The sequence below is a fragment of the Herpailurus yagouaroundi genome, unplaced genomic scaffold (genome assembly GCF_014898765.1).
Source record: "Herpailurus yagouaroundi ecotype Mexico unplaced genomic scaffold, PumYag 180, whole genome shotgun sequence".
Classification (NCBI taxonomy): domain Eukaryota; kingdom Metazoa; phylum Chordata; class Mammalia; order Carnivora; family Felidae; genus Herpailurus; species Herpailurus yagouaroundi.
Genome location: NW_024412411.1, coordinates 12,019,215 through 12,039,666, shown reverse-complemented (window position 1 = coordinate 12,039,666; position 20,452 = coordinate 12,019,215). Strand labels below are relative to the sequence as shown.

General features: G+C 37.5%; 1 protein-coding gene and 1 long non-coding RNA gene across 4 annotated transcripts in view; both read left to right on the top strand.

The window, feature by feature from the left end:
• Positions 1-20,452, top strand: part of PRCP (prolylcarboxypeptidase) — a 78,648-nt gene that overhangs the window by 2,680 nt on the left and 55,516 nt on the right. The window lies entirely within an intron of this gene.
• Positions 1,015-3,327, top strand: LOC121039353 (uncharacterized). The gene is made up of 2 exons (XR_005794725.1): positions 1,015-1,974; positions 2,076-3,327. It is a non-coding gene; the product is annotated as an uncharacterized LOC121039353 (long non-coding RNA).

Here is a 20,452-nt window from a genome sequence, read left to right as displayed (position 1 = left end):
GACCTGTGTGAATTTTAATAGGAATTTGGGATAGAAGGGGTGCATGAATTTGTAACTGATAAGAAATGATTTTTAACCCGGAAATTTAAATAGAGTTTCTGAGGAAGAGAAAGCATTTCAATTTCAGCAGCGACACCAGGAAACGGGCCTTTTTCTCAAGCAGCTCATTTAAATTCACTCTCTAGGCTATGACTTCCTCATTTACAAATTGAGCGATTTGAACAAGGAATGACATGTTACACACTGTACTGAGGAAAATTTAGGACTCTTTGGGAAGCTATCTCAGAGAGGTGGTAGGTGAAGGCCCAAGTGAGAGTGCTCCAGTAACCTCTCTCTCCCCGAACTCTTTGAGCCTGAACTTTATGCTTTGGTGTGTTTTATATATTTGTATTTTGTATACGACTATTTGCAGAGTTTCATTGGTAAAGTAAAATTGAAGGGAAACTATTGGAATGAGGGTGTCTGAAATCTCTTTAAAAATGATGAAAAAGAGAACTAGCAGCTGAAAAGGAACAAAAGGTGGGAGAGACCAAATGATCTGTGAGCACTTAATTTATATTCCTTCATTATAGATTACTTTTTTGACCACTTTACTGTTTAGAAACATAATTTAAGATCAGTTCTTTTTCCATTCTTGGTGGCTTGCAAAATCTGTTTGGCTTTACTCAGCCACCTTTGCCCTCTGGCTTAGCTTGTATTTTAGGACACAGATCCCACATGTTTATTTATTACTATAATAATAATATCCATTACATAAGTTCCAATTGAATTTTATTTCATTTTTTGGAGAAAACTTCCACATATGTATTTATTGCATAATAATAGTTATAGTAGTTACCAATTCTGGACTGTAGATTTTTAGTTGGGACTTACCATGTCTGTGTAAACTCAACTTGATTTTTTTTTTTTTTTAGTTAGAGCACATGAAATATTTTTATGCCTTTTATTTTTTTCTTTTTTCAAGTTTTTATTTAAATTCCAGATGGTTAACATACAGAGTAATTTTAGTTTCAGTGTGCTTTTATGCCTTTTAAAAATAAATGTTATTATTATAACTGTAAGGCTCAGTTTTTATTCAAGGCTTAATTTTTATAAAACCTTGTAATGATTTTCTTTATCTGTAGTTATATCTGTCCAGTTGACAAAGCTATTCCCAGCTATCCTTATATGAACATAAGCTCCATTTATGGTCTGGGTAAAAACGCCTTAGGGGAGGCCTTTTCCTCTCCTTTGCCCCCCAACACACACATATACTTTTAGCAACATAGAATGTAGACTCAATTGAATTTTACAGTGGTTAAAAATTCTGTCTGGCATACCATGTCTCTTCTCCTAAAGTTAAACTCATACCTGTATCCCAACTGAAATGTCCCCTCTTCTGTGAAGTGTTCTTGACTTTAGGGCAACTTAGTTGATCTTTTTTCGCTCTGCAGACTTATTACTTTGGTGTGTCCCCCATACCTAGATAGCACACTCTAGTACCCAGAGGAGCCCATAAAAATTATAAAGTACAAAATACATATTTGTGGAGGGAGTGAATGAATGACTATCCAAAAAAGCCTAAACAAGGCAAAGTCTGTCATCATTTAATTGACACAAATCACTTATTTTTATTTTCATCTTTTACTTCTATTCTTTACTAATTATTTTTTCTCTTCTTTCAGAGTCTTCAAATGTTGTTGATTTAGTAGGAATATTTGATTTCTTTTATCCGAAGTAACTGAATCGGGAGACCAGAGAAAGGATAGTACCTCACTTGGTCACATCCAGGCTTTGGGCACATGCGTGATGCCAGTGTTGTAAGGGACTCCTTGGAATCCATGGCTTGTGGTTACAATGTTTCCCTACTTCTCATTACTCTTCATCTCTCACGCAAGCCTGTCACAGTAGAATTTGAGTACTGTGAGAGCATTTTACTATGTGATGTACTGGGAAAAGGGAATGGGTCCTTTGAGGCTCTCATTTTCCTCAGTGGTGACTTAGGAAACAGTATTCATTGGATTAATCAGACTTCTGTACAGAAACAGAACCAATAGAATGTGTCTGTGTGTGTCTGTGTGTCTCTCTTTTCACAGAGATTGATTTATTTTAAGGAATTAGCTCATGTGATTATGGAGGCCTGGTAAGTTCAAAATCTACAGGGGAGGCTGGCAGGCTGGACACCCAGAGAAGAGTTGCAATTTGAGACCAAAGAGAGCCTACTTGTATAATTCCTTCTTGCTCAGGAGAGGTCAGTCTTTTTTTTTTTTTTTTTTTGCTATTCAGGCCCTCACCTGGTTGGATGAGGTCCACCGACATTATGGAGGGTAAATCTGCTTTATTCAAAGTCCAGTGATTTAAATGTTAATCCTGTCCAAAAATATACCATCATAGAAACATCCAGAATATCTGGACCCTATAGCCCAGCCAAGTTGACATGTAAAATTAACCATCACTTCTACCAAGGTTGTTTTGAGGGCCAGATATGGTAACCCACGAAAGCACATGCACAGTGCCTAGAATACGGTAGGAACTTAAGGAAAGTAATAGAGTAGTGCTGGTTTCTTCCCCACTCTGTCCTAAAACCACACTCTCATAGTGTTATCATTTCAGATTGATCCAAATGCATGACCCTTGTGGTAATGCCTCTTCTAGAAATTTAGTGGTCAGTCATCTATACTCAACTATTCCTATTCACTGACCAGTGTTTATGTTAGAATTCTGCATCTTCATGCAGCATTAAGCTCATGGCCACTGACTTCTGCAAGGCCTTCACACAGCTCCTTCCTTGCCTGCTGTGAGGTAATCCCATCAGTGGGCTGAGCTATTTTTATTTGTGTTACAGCTTTACTTTCAGTTCCTACTCCAGGTTCTCCTTTCCCACTCATGTCACGGTGGCCCTAATGTCTAGTAAAATATTGCTCTTTCCTCCTCTTCTTTTTAGTTTTTGCCCTCTTCTCTTCTTATTATTAATTGGTTCATCTGTTGATAGTTTTCCCCTTACGGCCTGGACCACATGTCACAAATATTATGTGAACTGATTTCTGTTTTTAATCATGGAATCAATGCCAGAAGTGGTCTTAGAGATCATGTCGTCCATCCCTTAGATATGATGAAGTAACCTTGATCTAAATTATGGAGAGTCAGGAACTTGATAGAGATCGAATACCATACAAGTTTGAGAACAAATTCTGTTTCTCTGAGCATCTATTTTTATAATCAGCAAGATGGGGATAATTATATTATTCATCTCACAGATTTGTTGTGAAATGAGCTAGTATGTGTAAAGGGCTTAAATAGCACAGTTTATATCACTTCACTCAATAAATGGTAAATATTTTTATTTTATCTTGTGGTTTCTTAATGCATGTGGCTTTAATCTACCCCCTCTCCACACAGAATATTTAAATCATCACTTAGCATACCTAAAATAGTTATTTTGTAAAATATGAAAATCTGTATGAACTTTTCAGTTACACAATAGTAATATATGCCTTTTTATCTGTGAGATATAATTTAATACACTTAGAAATAAGGCAAAGAAATTAACTCTTTCCTTGTTTGAAACAATTTTCTTTTACATAAGACATAACGGAAAGCATATAAGCTATTTCTATTATTTTTTTCCTGTTCTATTTTGTGTTTTGGTAAATTGTGGAGGGGACAATATGACAGTGAATGCATTATTTTAGGTGTTTCAAGTATCTTCTCTTTTTGATACTAATACTAAACCTAACACTATCTTTCTAATAGCTCTCAATGTTTGACTAGTTAATGCTAAAATGTAATTTCAGTAAAAATTAATTTTAAGGTTTTGCTCTGTCATATTTATGTCCCTCTGCAGCATATTACAAGGACTTTAAGTACTTAAACATTTTCAAAGTTTGGGTTCTAGTATCAACCAGACTTGTTACTAACTCATATAATGACCTGGGACAAGTTGCTTACCTCTAGATCTCAGTGTAAGGTCTCTTATGTAAGATAAGAGGATTCCATATGCAATCTGTGATACATGTGTCATTCTGTTCACTGAGTGCCTCCTGTCTGTATGGCCCTATATCAGGATCAGTGGGGATTTGAATACAGGTTGTGTTTTTTACCCTTGCCATTAATTGCATTTGGCACAGCAGACATGAACAATTTTTCCATCTGAACTTTGAATTAGACACAGACTCATATAAAGGGTTTTTTTAAATTAAAACTACTTAGCTCTATGGGGCACCTGGGTGGCTCATTCGGTTGAGCGTCTGACTTCAGCTCAGGTCATGACCTCTCTGTCTGTGAATTTGGGCCCCACATCGGGCTCTGTGCCGACAGCTCAGAGCCTGGAGCCTGTTTTACATTCTGTGTTTCCCTCTCTCTCTGCCCCTCCCCCACTCACGCTCTGTCTCTGAAAAATGAACAAACCTTAAAAAAAAATTTTTTTTTAATTACTTAGGTCTACAATTAACACAGTATTTATAACATAGAACACTATATTTATGATTTTGAAGTTTGCTTGGTTATGGGTGGATTGGAGAAGAAAGAAGAATCATAGGGAAGAAGAATACTTTGATGATATGTCTTATTTGTCTTCATATTCCTAGTGCATTGCACAGTGCCATCTACATAATAGTTCTTTTTTTTTAATGTTTATTTGTTTATTTGTTTTTGGGGGGAGGGCAACAGCAGGGGGAAGTAGAGAGAGAATCCCAAGCAGGCTCCATGCTATCACCATGGATCCCAATGTGGGGCTTGAACCCACAAGTCATGAGATCATGACCTGAGTTGGAATCAAGAGTTGGATGCTTAACTGATGAGCCACCCAGGTGTGCCTACATAATAGTTCTTAATAAAGATTTTCTTTGAATGGAAAAAATTGGCTAAAAATTAAAATGAATAAGGAGTAAGAGGAGGGAGAATAAAATGAAATGTGCAGTATATAATTGTCTAATGCACTGATAATACTAGTAATCTGCTACTGTTGATTGAAAACTTTATATGCCCTTGGTTTTTTGTTTTTGATTTTTTAAAGTTTATTTATTTATTTTGAGAGAGAAAGAGAGAGCATAAGCAGGGAAGGGGCAGAAAGAGAGGGAGAGAGAATCCCAAGCAGGGTCCACACTGTCAACACAGAACCCAATATGGGGCTCTAACTCATGAACTGTGAGATCATGACTTAAGCAGAAATCAAGAGTTGGACACTCAACCGACCGAGCCACCCAGGTGCCCCTTATATGCCTTAGGTTTTGAGTACTTAATAGACATTCATTTGTTTAATTTCTATAGCAGTCCTATGAGGTAGATGCTATTATTATTCCACTTTATAGGTGAGAGAATGATCATACAGAAATGTTGAGTTACATGTTCAAGATGCACTGTCCCATTTTGTTTTTCTGAAAATAAACTCTAATGAGTTTCTAGTTCTAAAGTAAATGTTATAACCTTGCTTGTTATACTAGGTGGGATAGGATAGGTTATGCTGCTGTAGCAGAACTCCAAAAATTTAGTGACTTAACCCCCCGAAAATTTATTACTCAAATTGTATTTCCATTGGGGTGAGCAGAGGGTTCCCTTATTACATTCACTTCAAGACTAAAGGACTTATGGAAGCTTCCTCTCAACATATACTTTCATGATCACCATAGCAGTGGAAAAAGAACATGAAATGATAATAAATGTTCCAGTCTGGAAATGGCACATTCATTTCATAATTCATTGGCCCAAACAGACTACATTGCTGCATCTGAGGACAGGGTGGGGACACAAAAAATACTGATTCTGGAGTGCCTAGAAGGAGAAACAGCACTAATGACTACCATACTCATTCAGTCTCTTACCCACCCACCCATCCACCTACTCACTGTTCATCTAATTCCTTTTATATGTCAGGCACTGGACTAGGTCCCAGGAAGGCAGAGATGATTATATCCTGGAAGACCTCACATACTTGTTGGCCATTGCAGTCATACATACTTAAGCTTGTATCTGAAAAATATGGAAAAGGACTAATACATTTGTAATGTAGATTGCTTCAAAAAGTCCCTGAAGTAAGGCGGGTCTACTTAATATTTTCTTGCTCAACTTACCCTTATCATGATCGTTCACTGACCTGATGTATATATACATTGGAGCATGTAGTAAATAAAGGAATTTATTTATTCATACTGTCATTCAGTAATTGAAAAAGATTGTTTTGCCTGTTTTTTTCATAATAAAGGAAACAAAATTGATATAGAGATTTATGTAAAAAATCTGATGTATGCTTTGTAAGTGTTCATCAAAGGGACAGTTTTGCATTGACAGTGTGTATGTGATTGGGGTGTTTATAAAATTTGTTTTTTTTATTTTTTTATTTTTTATTTATTTTTTTTTAATTTTTTTTTTCAACGTTTTTTTATTTATTTTTGGGACAGAGAGAGACAGAGCATGAACGGGGGAGGGGCAGAGAGAGAGGGAGACACAGAATCAGAAACAGGCTCCAGGCTCTGAGCCATCAGCCCAGAGCCTGACGCGGGGCTCGAACTCACGGACCGCGAGATCGTGACCTGGCTGAAGTCGGACGCTTAACCGACTGCGCCACCCAGGCGCCCCTAAAATTTGTTTTTTTTTAAATATTTTTTATTATGATTCACAATTTAAGAAGAGTCATAGTTGTTTATGAGCGGTGAATGAATAAACATTTATTGATTGTCTTATCTGAGCCAGGTATTATTTTAAACTCTTTTATATCCTACTTTTAATTATTACAATCACTTTTAAAAATAAATACTTTTTTGTGGGGCGCCTGGGTGGCTCAGTCGGTTGAGTGTCCGACTTCGGCTCAGGTCATGATCTCACAGTTCCTGGGTTCGAGCCCCGCATCAGGCTCTGTGCTGACCGCTTGCTCAGAGCCTGGGGCCTGCTTTAGATTCTGTGTCTCCTACTCTCTCTGCCCCTCCCTCGTTCACGCTTTGTCTCACTCTGTTTCTCAAAAATAAATAAATGTAAAAAAAAAATTTTTAAAAAATAAAAAATAAAATAAAAATAAATACTTTTTAAAAGTTATTTATTTATTTTGAGACAGAAAGAGAGAACATGCAGAGGAGGGGCAGAAAGACGGGGGTAGAGAATCCCAAGCTGGCTCTGCTAACAGCACAGTCGGACTCAGTCTCATGAACCATGAGATCATTCAATCTTTACAACAACCCTGTGAGGTAGATACCATGCTCAGTTTTAGAGGTGAAACTAGGAAGGTTCAGAAAAATCAAAAGAAGAAATATTCAAAATATCCCACTTGTCAATTTGCTGGTTTCTCAATCCCAAATTGTAAATGATTTATTATATATCCATAAAAGGGAATATTATTGTCTCTTGAAAATGGTGGCGTTGAAGTATATCTGGTAGTGTGGGGAGATGTTCATCAATTAATGATAAGTGAAAAAAGCAACATAGAAAACTTGAATGTACAATGTGTTTCCAAATTCATTTACTCAATTTTTGTTAAGTTCCTACTTTTTGTAAGGCTCTTCTAGGCACTGGGGGAAGAGCATTCAAGGCATAGAAAAGAGTAAGTACAAAAACCCTAAGGTAGGTGTGTGCCTGGTGGGAACAACTACAAGGAGGCCAGTATGGCTGGAAAGATGTACCCAAGGAGAGAATAGTAGGGGATGAAGATAGTGAAGAGGAAAGAGAACATAAATACTTCACTAGCAGAGAAGGAAAGTAAATGGACTAGGAAAATGCAGTGTGATGCAGGCAGCTTTGAAGCCTCATACATATTAGACCATTTGACAGGCTGTGTGTTTCTCTAGCTACATTTACTTTCTTGGGTATGAGTGAGAAGTTGGTGGAAAGTTCTTTTTAGCCAGGATTATCCTTTTGCCAAATCAGTAAAAGAAAGTCAGAGAGAGACATGGGGACTGAGGGGCATATGCAAGGGAGTAATTTACTCATTGACCATGAAATTTAAGCCAAGTCAGAAAGGGAGTGAGGATGGGGTGAGGGACAGTAAAAGGTAGATTATATGAGGTTGAAGGTCCTCCTTGCTTCCTGCAGTGCTCCCTCTACTGTAGTCCCTATGGGTCACATTAATCACATCTCCTCCCATCAAGCCACTTTTCTGCTCAGAGCCTGCAATGATTCCTTATTGTTTGCTTTATTTAGAATAAAATCCTGTAGCATTCAAGGCCTTCCACCTTGTGACCCCAACCCACCTTTCCAGTGTGTTAATCTATTCTTCACACACGCTCATTCTTTTCCTGTTTCCTTGCTTTAGCCCATATTGTTCCTTTGGCCTGGAGTACCTTTCCCAATGCTGTCCCTGCTTTACCAATCCCATCCATTTTTTAAGCCCCATCTCAGATACTGTCTGCCTACTCCATGAGACATTTCTTAATATCCTGGAAAGTGTGTGAAAGTCAAATCTTTGTTTGTACTTCTCTCATGGCATGTGTCTGATTCTAGCCTTGCTTTAAAATCTTTTGTATCCTTGTCTTACTCCGTTTTTAAAGCAGAAACTCTGTCTTGTATCCATAGTCCTCTATAGAATGCTGCCCATAGTTTTACATAGTTTTTATAGTTTTATAGAGTATCATTTTTACAAATGCTTGTTGAATCTGTATCTTTCTCCCTCTCCCTTTTCCTGCTTCTCTACCTATTGAGGTAAGGGAGGGGTGTGTGTGTGTGTGTGTAGGGAGGGAAACAGTATAGAAACTTGATTCTCAACTGTCTAAATCCTTTTGGGAAACATTATAGAATGGCAGGCAAATAAAAACAGGCCCACTTCTTCACATTCTCTTATTTTCACGATCTGGAAGCTGTAGCTAGTTATCTGTACTGACCCTTCTCATATATGTACAGAGAAAGAACAGTGGGAGGGAGTGCAGCAATTTCTGTTTGCTCTTTCCGTTGTGTATGGGTGAGGGCCAGGGAAAGGGTAGAGGATGAAGACATTAGGAAAAATGTCCCCCTAAAGCTTACTTCTGTGGCAATTCTATACTGCCCATATTTATTAGAGAGCTAAGGTAAAAGGCAGTACTTTTTATGATTTGGGTTTGCATTTGCAAAAAGAAGCCAATTAGCTATACCTGTACCTGAAGGTACCTGTACCTGAAGAGGATCAGCTGTTGTGTCTCTGTCAAGCTCACAATGTTCTCTTTCCTGTTGCTCATGTTGTGGGGTCTGCCCACATGGGTTAGGAAAAGGCAGATTTATTAAAGTACAGTTTCCTTAGGAGCTTTCCCTGAGCAGCTCTTCAAATTGGTTGTATGATACAGGGAAATATCATTCTGTTATAGCAGACAGGATATCTAACATTTATATAGTAAAACAGCACAGTTGTATGTTCATTCAGAAACATTTACTGGCTCTTCCTATGTGCCACGTGTTGTGTTAATAAATGGGGATAAGTGGAAAGCAAAGACAGACCTCATGAAGTTTACAGGTTAGTGGGAAAAAACACAATAACAAGTAATTACAAGTGGGACAACACATGCTTTAAGGAAGTAATTTGCTGTGGCATCTACGATGGAGTCCTGAGTCCTGAGTCTTGGGTATTAGAGAAACCTATAGGCAGCTATAGTATCAAAGCAGAGACTGGGAAGCTGAGCAGGAGTTAGCCAGGAGAAGGGAGATGATTGAGATTTCTGTCCAGGTAGAGGGTGTATCATGTATAAGATCCTAAAATAGAAAAGAGCAGTCTATGTTGGAGGAACTGAAAGTTCAGTAAGACTGGGAGAGGCAAGAGGTTGGCCCTCAACAGTGTGAGGTCAGTATTGTCACTATTTCCATTTGCACATGCATGGTATGGGTATTCCTTCTCTGAATCTGTCATTGACTTTAAGAATATAACTTGGTGTTGAAGTGGTAAGGGGCAAAGCACTGCTCTGCTGACCAGAGTAAATGCATTCACCTTGTGACAGATACTGCATAAGTGTTCTTTTTTTGTTGTTGTTGTTATTTCTTTATTTATTATATGAAATTTATTGTCAAATTAGTTTCCATACAACATCCAGTGCTCATCCCAAAAGAAACATAAGTGTTCTTAATATATTTATCTTCCACCTTGCAAGGAGGTACTACCTTTCTTTTTATAGAGAAATAAAGGGCTCAGAGGTAAAGTAATATGTCTGTGATCACATAGCTAATAAGTGGTAGTACCAGGATTTAAAAACTGAGCTCTGTTGAAATCAGAGCTCTTGATCGATGTTGTTTCTGTACTAACTGTATTTCTGGAATAGACAGAAGTTTGTGTAACTCATGACCTTAATTAGAGATAGTGTGGAAGTCACATTAAAAAAATTTTTTTAATGTTTATTTATTTTTGAGAGAGACTGTGTGAGTGGGGGAGGGGCAGAGAGAGAGAGGGAGACAGAGGATCTGAAGCAGGCTCTGAGCTCTCAGCACAGAGATAATGACCTGAGCAGATATGATAACTAACTGAGACACCCAGGTGCCCTGGCGGTCACATTTGTTAAGGAAATCTAGATTGAACAGTAATAAAGTAGAATAAAAGGAATCTTAATTCTCTAGCACTAGGTTGGTTAATTTTGGAGAGAAAAAAAATCATAATGGAGGTCTTAATAATACAGAACTTTCTTCTGACTTGGCTTTTGTGTTACAGAAAGAATACTTTTACATGAATGGGCTTTAAATAAATGAACCATGTTAACAGGAGAAGGGAACTATGAAACCTTCTAAGATATAGACTGTGAGGTATTTGTGGGTGGCTCTATACATTCTAGACTAAAGGATGTTAAGAGACCTCCACTGATGATCCCAAAAAAGGTACTATCCAAGGAAATAAAGGAGGAGACTAAAGTGGTAGGTCAGGAGTGAGGTCACTGCTTTAGAAATTGTCCCTATAAATTTGTACAGTTTACCCTAATTCCATTAAGGAAGCCTCCTTTTTAAGCTTTCCCAACAGTCTGTGTACAAAATTGGCCTTGGAGTATGTTGAAGTTCACGTAAATGTTCCTCATCTATGCTGCATGGACTGGTCACTGCTATATATTCATCTTCTACTCCACTTGAATGTTCCTCTCTTTTCCAGTAACTCAAAGGAACAGAGGTCACGCTTTGGCACTTGGCTTTTGAAAGTCTTCCTTGATTAGAAAGTCAAATTCAGGGGTGCCTGGGTTGATTGAGCATCTGATTCTTGATTTCGTCTGGGGTCATTTCGTCCCAGGGTTGTGGGATTGAATCCCGCTCTGGGCTCTATGCTGAGCTTAGAGCCTGCTTGGAGTTCTCTATCTGTCTCTCTCTGTCTCCCTCTCACTTTGCCCCTCTCTTCTGCTGTGCTTTCTCTCTCTAAAATAAAATAAAAGAGGGCACCTGGGTAGCTCAGTCGTTTGAGTGTCCAACTCTGGCTTAAGTCATGATCTCATGGTTCGTGGGTTCAAGCCCTGCATCGGACTCTGTGCTGACAGTTCAGAGCCTAGAGCCTGCTTTGGATTCTGTGTCCCCCCTCTCTCTCTGCCCCTCCCCTGCTCATGCTTTGTCTCTTCCTGTCTCTGAGAAGTGAATAAAGATTAAAAAATTTTAAGGAGGAGGGGTAAAAAAATAATAAAATAAAAGAAATTAAAAAAAAAAAAGTTCAGTTAACCAGACCTAGGTATTTTGTTTTCTATAAAAGCCCGGATGGTAGTCTCATCTTTAAACATGGTGCTTAGAATGATACTGTTATTCTTCTGTTTAATAAAGTGTTATTATTTTAAAGAATATTAGACTGAAAATTTAAGCTAATACCTTTACTTTTATGAGAAACCTGGCTGTTTGAATCATGATTGTAATTCTATTATTCTGATACCTTAGAAGAAATAAGTAGTGCTTTGAGATGTGGATTTATAATCTTCAGCATATGAGGTGATGAAAGTGATGTCACAGATTATTTTAAAATTCTTTAGAAGTGGATATTCAGTCATGTTTTATTTCTGTGATACATACTTTTCCTCAGAGCTATACAATTCATACAGTGATGAATGTGTACTAAAGGTGTATTGTACTGTCACAGGACTGGATTGAAAGTCAAAAGCAGAAACATATCACATATCAGGCCACATGATATTTGGTGTGTAAGGGGCTCTTACTGTCATCAAGTCATTGCTTTTTTGCTGTCTTCAGTTCCATGATAACTGCAAGTTTTTTTCTTAATTTCACTTTGCAAGGTCATATTGTTTTAAGTGGTGAAACCAATGTTGCACTCTGTATGTTAACTAACTAGGATTTAAATAAGAATTTGAAAAGAAAAAAATAACTTTTAAGTGAATAGTCAGAACAAATTGCTAAAGTTTTAATGTCACAATTTCTTTCTCATATGTAGTACTATTAAACACATAACATACCATTGTAGATGTTTGTGTGTGTATTTGGCAGTGGTTTCAGACTGGGGAGGTGAATGCTAATAAAATATACTCTACAAAATGTCCTAGTAATACATCAAGCTCTGAGTTCATGCAGCTCCTTGCTAGGCACTCTCATGCATGCATTACCCAACTTAATCAACATAAGACCTCTCTAAGATAGGCAGTATTTTTTCATTTTACGTACAAGAAAACAAGCCCAAAGACATGAAGTAACTTGTTCAAATTCAAATAGCTCTGGTAGTTGGCAGAACCGGTACTCAAACCCAGATCTGTCTGCAAATTCCTTTCTCTTTCTGCAACGTCACAGGACATTCATTTATGGTTTTCTGGAGGTGTGGGGGGGGGGGGGGAACAGTTTTTGAAAGATATGCTTGGTGCTGGTCAGATTTTATTAGTGCAAAAGCAAGTGTCTGCGTGTGTGTGTGCATTTAAACCTTGCCACACACTGGTATTTTTTATTAAGTTTTCCTGGTGGTGTATGACTGCAGGTTTGGCCAGCATCATTGTGATTTAATAACCTAATTTAAACAAGGAACTACAACCCAAACAATGGCTCTGATTCAGCTCAGAGGAAAGTGAGGAAGTACTTGTTATCATTTGTCAGTGAATTCTTATTTTTATGCAGTTTGAACCATGGGTCACACTGCAGACACTATCCTTTAAAACTGTCGGAAACCTTTGTCATTTCCTGAGCACTGATGGCCTCTTCCTTGGAGGGAGCTGCTCATGCAACAATTTCAGAAAGCAGTGATGATGACTCCCCTCTCCTCCGCCTACGATGCTTCCTTTCTCTTAAACAATTAGCTTTAAATGACAATGACTGGTGTGGGTAGTGCAGACCCAAACAGGCTTTTTGTTTGCCTTTTTATATAGTGTGATTTCTAGAAAATGACCACAGTTTAAAAGATAAGAGAATTAATATTTGCTGACCACCTCTCCATGATCTCTTCAAGGGCAGCAACCTTGGGTCTCATTCATCTGTGGATCTGGGAGGGTGCAGTACCAAGCTCTGTACATGTGGAGCTGAGCTGATAGAATGACACTGCATGTCATGTCCTCTGTTATTGAAAACATTAATTGCAAATAAACATTAGGCAAGGTATAGAAGAGCCTATTGCTGTTACTTACATACACCCAGTGCTTTGGTTCATCTCTGAAGAATTTGAATGTAACATGATGAAATGAATATTGGCTAAGATGCTTGGACTTACTCTCCAAAAAATATGGATCACGGTTTTTAAAGATTTCCAAAAGGGCTTTTTGCAGTTAAATTCTGTAACATTGCCAAACCCTTTTCTTGGTTTGAATTTATAGTCATTTATCTATAGTCTCTGTTCTCCAGATGATCTTTCTCCATTTCATACTCTAGCCAAGCATATACATACATTTACTCTTTCCTGTTGGTATTCCTCTGAAGATCTATTCTTTAAATACTTCTTTGATCTTCAAGACATCTGGCTTGTTTAGCACTTGCTTGTTCCTTCTGTTATAAAATATTCCCCTCCAGGAAGCCCTTGTTAATTGGAAAAGGAGTGAAGTCTTCTGCTGTTTTTTTGCTTCTGTTTCACACTCCAATTCATTCACTGCCCTTTGCTCATCTTTGCTTACACACATCTAACAAGTGCAGGCAACTCTAGTTGATTTGTGAATTCCATGTGCTTTGTTTTTATTTATTTATTTATTTTTTAATTTTTTTAATGTTTATTTTTGAGAGAGAGAGAGAGAGTGTGCATGAGGCAGGGGGAGGGGCATAGAGAAAGAGGGAGACACAGAATCTGAGCTGTCAGCCCAGGCTCTGAGCTGTCAGCACAGAGCTCAATGCGGGACGTGAACTCACAAACCACGAGATCATGACCTGAGCTGAAGTTGGATGCTCAACCCACTGAGTCACCCATGAACCCCAATGTGCTTTATTATTTTTCATTTATTTTATTCATTTTAATTTTTTTTAATGTTTATTCAATTTTGAGAGACATAGTGTGAGCAGGGGAGGGGCAGACAGAGAAGGGAGACACAGAATCCAAAGCACACTCCAGGCTCTCAGCTATTAGCACAGAGCCTGATGCAGGGCTTGAACTCAGGAGCTGTAAGATCATGACCTGAGCCGAAATCGGACGCTTAACCGAGTGAGCCACACAGGACCCCATAATGTGCTTTATTTTTAAATTCCAAACTGACTGACCTCATGCCTCCCAGGATATGTTGATTTCCCCATTCCTTGCTCAGCTAGTTCAGGCTTAGACAAAACAAATGAGTTTTAGGATCAGCCTTTAAAAACATAATCAGAGAAGTAAATCTGCTAGAAAAGAATCTCTAATATTAATTCTATGGTTATTTATTATTGACACTGTGTGCCAAGTATTACACATCTGTCACTTCATTGTTTTGTACACACTGTGTGTGTGTACACAGTGTTTTGTACACACACTATGCTGGGATGTGACTCACACAGTACTGGTATCTCTCTACTCGGAATGGTTTGTCTTCCTCCTTTCTCTGCCTGGCATTCTTGTACATCTTTCCTGGCTCAGGTCTTATATATCACCTTATCTGTGAAACTTTATTTCTCTTTATTTCTCTTCTCAAGCTGGGTATTGACTACTGTTCCCTTTGTGTCCTCCATTGTACTTTAGAAATGCTTCTTTTGTACTCAGTTACTCTGGATTGCAATGATTTGTTTATATGTTGGTCTCTGTATAAGGATGTGAGTAGCCTGAGTGCTGGGACCACACCTGTCAGTGTATCCACAGTGTATACCCTCAACAATGGTTTAAATGAGTAACTGACCCAACCTGAGGTGATTTCTCCCTTTTCTGAATGCTGTTAACACTTGCTTTTATTTTATATTTTGTCTAGTACTACCAATATGGTATAGACACTGTCCAATCAGAACAGAAACTGATCATAGAACTGAGGGTTCTTGCAGTGCTGTGGGATGGTTCTTTAGACCTGAGGTCTGGAGAAGGAACTGGGACAGCAGGATTGGTGGGCATAGAATGGGGGCAGACATCACTCAAGTTACTAAGATAATTATTTGCCAACTGGTATAGAAGGATTTCAATATTATAATAACTGGCTGAGTATCAGCCTTGGTTCTTCCAAGTAGTAAGTGCCTCAAGAATAGCATGCTACTTATACTGGATAGTATCCCTTATATGGATACCTAAGTGCAATTGAGAGGTATGGGTGTTCAAAGCAAGTTAAACTTTAATAACAAGTATTAATGTCATTATATAACATTCCCTTCTAAAACTCCTTTGATTTTTTTCACATTACTATTAATGGCACTAATCTCCTGGTCATCCAGCATTAGAGTATTTTGGAATCATCTGATTCCTTCACTTTCACCTCTACACCAGACCAGAGTCCACTTAACCATCAAGACTCTTCCATGATTCCTTCTTAGTTCATGCCACTTACTTTGCATGTTCAAGGTTATTAGCTTTTTTCTACCCACACAACTCCAAGCTAAACTATTACAGTAGCTTCCTCAGTCCCTTTGTTCTATCAGCCTCAGTCCAGGCCAGCTGGCACTGTGTTTTTTTCTCCCCTCCTCTTTTCTAATCTAGGTCTTTACCGGGCCCTGCTTAAACCCCACCTCCTCAGGGAAACCTTCAATTGACTCAGCTTAGTATCAGCTATCTTTCCCTGGGCTCCCAGAATACTTATTGTCTGTAGCATTCATTAACTATACATTAACTTTCTGAAATGGCTCTTGTTGCCTGAACTGTAATTATATCTTGGAATGTGATTTAACAGGTAGTTATCTCTCAGGTAGAAAGCATACTTGCCCTAGAATTAATATCCCCACAGGGGCATAATGGTTCAGAACATTTAGAGTTTTAAAATTTCCTGATTGACATAATTTCAAATTCTGTAGACAGGCTGCTGAATAGCATGCAATTCTGTTTAAAAGAAATGCTGACTGTGACCTGCTAACTTCAGTTTATAACCCACGAATGGATCACAACCTCCTTTTTATGAAACACTAATGTAGACTATATGGGCTCTACAAAGATGGATGTTTCTCCTATAATGGAGAGGTAAGGCCTGGAAGCAAAAATCTTTACTAGGTTTTATGTAAATTATTGCAAGAGAGATATATAGCACAAGATTTCGGAGGAAGGAGAATTGCATGGTGATAACTACTTCCTATTGTAGGAAGATTCTGTTTGGGAGAAAAGGGACTTGGTATTTCTTAGAGATTTTCCCTTGATAGTTAAATCATTCTTTTCAGAGTTTTTTTTTTTTTTTTTTCCCAAGGGCCTGTAGGAATAATATACATCTATTTCTTCTTTCTTTAAAAATATTTTTAATGTTTATTTTTGAGAGAGAGAGAGAGAGAGGGACAGAGAGACAGAGCTTGAGCAGTGGAGGGGCAGAGAGAGAGGGAGACAGAATCCAAAAGCAGGCTCCAGGCTCTGAGCTGTCAGCACAGAGCCCGACACAGGGCTCAAACTCACAAACCTTGAGATCATGACCTGAGCCAAAGTTGGATGCTTAACCAACTGAGCCCCCAGGTGCCCCTCCTTCCACTTTCTTTAAATTTTTATTTCATTTCCAGTATTATTAATGTACAGTGTTATATTAGTTTCAAGTGTACAATTTATTTTTTAGATGGTACCACAATTCTACACATTACTCAGCGGCCATTATGATAAGTTTACTCTTAATCCCCTTCACCTATTCACCCGTTGCCCCACTTACCTCCCCTCTTGTTACCATCAGTTTGTTCTCTAAGAGTCTACTTTTTTTTTAAGTTTATTTATTTATTTTGAGAGTAAGGGAGAGAGTGAGAGAGAGAGAGAGAGAGAGAGAGTGAGCATAGGGAGAGAGACAAAGAGGGAGAGAGAGAAAATCCCAAGCAGTCTCTGCACTGTCAGCATGGAGCCTGACATGGGGCTCGAGCCCACAAACCGTGAGATCATGATCTGAGCCGAAACCAAGAGGCAAAACTTAACTAACTGAGCCACCCAAGTGCCCCAAGAGTCTACTTTTTGATTGCTTCTTTTCTTCTTTGTTGTTTTGTTTCTTAAATTCTGCATATGAGTGGTATTTGTCTTTCTCTGACTGACTTATTTCTCTTAGCATTATATTTTCAAGATCTATCCGTTTTGTTACAAATGGCAAGATTTTTTTTTATGGCTAAGACTATATGTGTGTGTGTGTGTGTGTATATATATATATATATACACACACATATATATGTGTGTGTATATACATATATATATGTATATATACATATATATGCATATATATGTGTGTGTATAGACATATATATATATATATATACACACACACACACATACATACACACACCACATCTTCTTTATCCATTCATCTATCCATGGACATTTGGGTTACTTCCATAATTTGGCTAATATAAATAGTACTGCAGTAAATGTAGGGGTGCATACATCTTTTGAATTAGTGTTTTCTTATTCTTTGGGTAAATACTCAGGGAATTACTGGATTAGATGGTTATTCTATTGTTAATTTTTTTAGAAATCTTTACTGTTTTGTACAGTGGCTGCACCAGTTTGCATTCCTGTCAACAGTGCAAAAAGTTTCCCTTTTCTCCACATGCTCACTATCACTTGTTTCTTCCGTTTTTGATTTTAGTCATTCTGATAGGTATAAAGTGATATTGTGGTCTTGATTTGCATTTCTCTGGTGATGAGTGGTGTTGAGCATCTTTTCATGTGTCTTTTGGCCATTGGATGTCTTTTTTGGAGAAATGTCTGCTGCTCATGTCTTCTGTCCAGTTTTTATTTGAATTATTCATTTTTTGGGTGTTGAGTTGTATATGTTGGATACTAACCCTTTATCAGATGTATCATTTGCAAATATCTTCTCCCATTCAGTAGGTTGCCTTTTAGATTTGTTGATTATTTCCTTCACTGTGCAGAAGCTTTTTATTTTGATGTAGTCCCAATAGTTTATTTTTGCTTTTGTTTCCTTTACCATGGGAGACAAATCTAGAAGGATGTTCGTATGATTGATGTCAGAGAAATTACTGCCTGTGCTCTCATCTAGGATTTTTAGGGTTTCAGGTATCACATTTAGGTTCTTAGTTCATTTTGAGTTTGTTTTTGTGTATGGTGTAAGAAAGTGGTCCAGTTTCATTATTTAGCATGTCGCTGTCCACTTTTCCCAATACCATTTGTTGAAGAGACTGTCTGTATCACATTGGGTATTCTTTCTGCCTTTGTTGAAGATTAATTGGCCATATAATCATGGGTTTACTTCTGGGCTCTCTGTTCTGTTTCATTGATATATGTGTCTGTTTTTTTGTGCCAGTACCATACTGTTTTGATTATTACAGCTTTGTAGTATATCTTGAAATCTGGGATTGTGATACTTCCAGTTTTGTTACTCTTTTTCAAGATTGCTTTGGCTATTCAGAGTCTTTTTGTGGTTCCATATGAATTTTGAGATTATTCTAGTCTAGTTCTATGAAAAATGCTATTGGTATTTTGATAGGGATTGCAGTAAATCTGTAGATTGCTTTAGGTACTGTGGACATTTTAACAATATTTGTTCTCCCAGTTCACGAGCATGGAATATATTTCCATTTGTGTCATCTTCAAATTTCTTTCATCAGTGTTTTATAGTTTTCAGAGTACAGGTCTTTCACCTCTTTGTCTAAGGTGTTTTGTTTTATTTTTGAGAGAGAGTGAGATCTCTCTCTCAGAAGTGATCTCAGAAGCGTGAGATCATGACCTGAGCTGAAATCAAGAGTTGGACGTTTAACTGACTGAGCCACCCAGGCACTGTGTCACCATCTTAAGTTTATTACTAGTTTTTTTAAAAATTATTTTTGATACAATTTTAAATGAGACTGTTTTCTTAATTTCCCTTTCTGCGACTTCACTATTAGTATATTGAAATATGACAGATTTCTGTATATTGGTTTTGTATCCTGTGACCTTACTGAATTCATTTATCAGTTTTTGTAGTTGTTTTGGTGGTCTTTAGGGTTTTCTATATGTAGTATCATGTCATCTGCAAATAGTAAAAGTTTTACTTCTTACCAATTTGGATGCCTCTTATTTCTTTTTGTTGCCTGATTGCTGTGGCTAGGGCTTCTAGTACTATGTTGAATAAAAGTGGTGAGAGTCAACGTCCTTGTCTTGTTTCTTACCTTAGGGGAAAAGTTTTCGGTTTTTCTCCCTTAAGTATGATATTAAATGTGGGTTTTTCTTATATGGCTTTTATTTTGTTGAGGTATGTTCACTCTAAACCTACTTTGTTGAGGATATTTATCATGGATGGATGTTGTACTTTGTCAAACTTTTTCTGCATTTTCTGTATGATCTTTGAAATGACCATGTGGCTTTTATCCTTTTTCTTGTTTCACGCTGATTGATTTGTGAATATTGAATCATTGTTGCCTTCTGGGAATAAATCCCACTTGATTGTAGTGAATTATTTTTTAAGTGTGTTGTTGGATTTGGTTTGCTAATATTTTGTTGAGGATTTTTGTATCCAAGTTCATCAAGAGCTTGGTCTATAGTTCTCTTTGTTTGTAGTGTCTTTATCAGGTTTTGATATCAGGGTAATGCTGGTCTTGTAGAAAGAATTTGGAAGCTTTCCTTCCTCCTCTATTTTTTGGAATATTTTGAGAAGACTAGGTATTTAACTCTAAATGTTTGATAGAATTCACCTTTGAAGCCATCTGGTCCTGGACTTAACATTCATTTCTTCTTTATTCACCATCTTGTTTTTCTTCTCAGTGTTGATGTGTTTGCAAAGTAGCAGAGCTTATAATTGAGGTTTCCTGACTTGGACTGTATTTCTAAACATTAATGAGCAAAGCAGAATACTATAAGGGAGAAAATTTACTTCTTTTTTATAGTCATGCATTTTGGGGCCAAACAAAAATGACTCTTTTAAAAACGGGGAGCTCTAAGAGGTACTAGGCTGTGGGATGAAAGTATTACTTGTGAATAGTTTACCTTCTCATTGTAGGCTGCTTGGATTATAGTTTTAAAGGGAGACAATGTCCTATTGTAAGTAGTTTTGGGAGATTATAATTATTACTCTTGAATAATTTCCTTCAGAATGTGCTGTTTGTTTTCCACGAACTTTGCTTTTTAAATGAAATAAACTTTTGAGGTGAAGATTTCCTTGGTTTTACTCTTTATGGC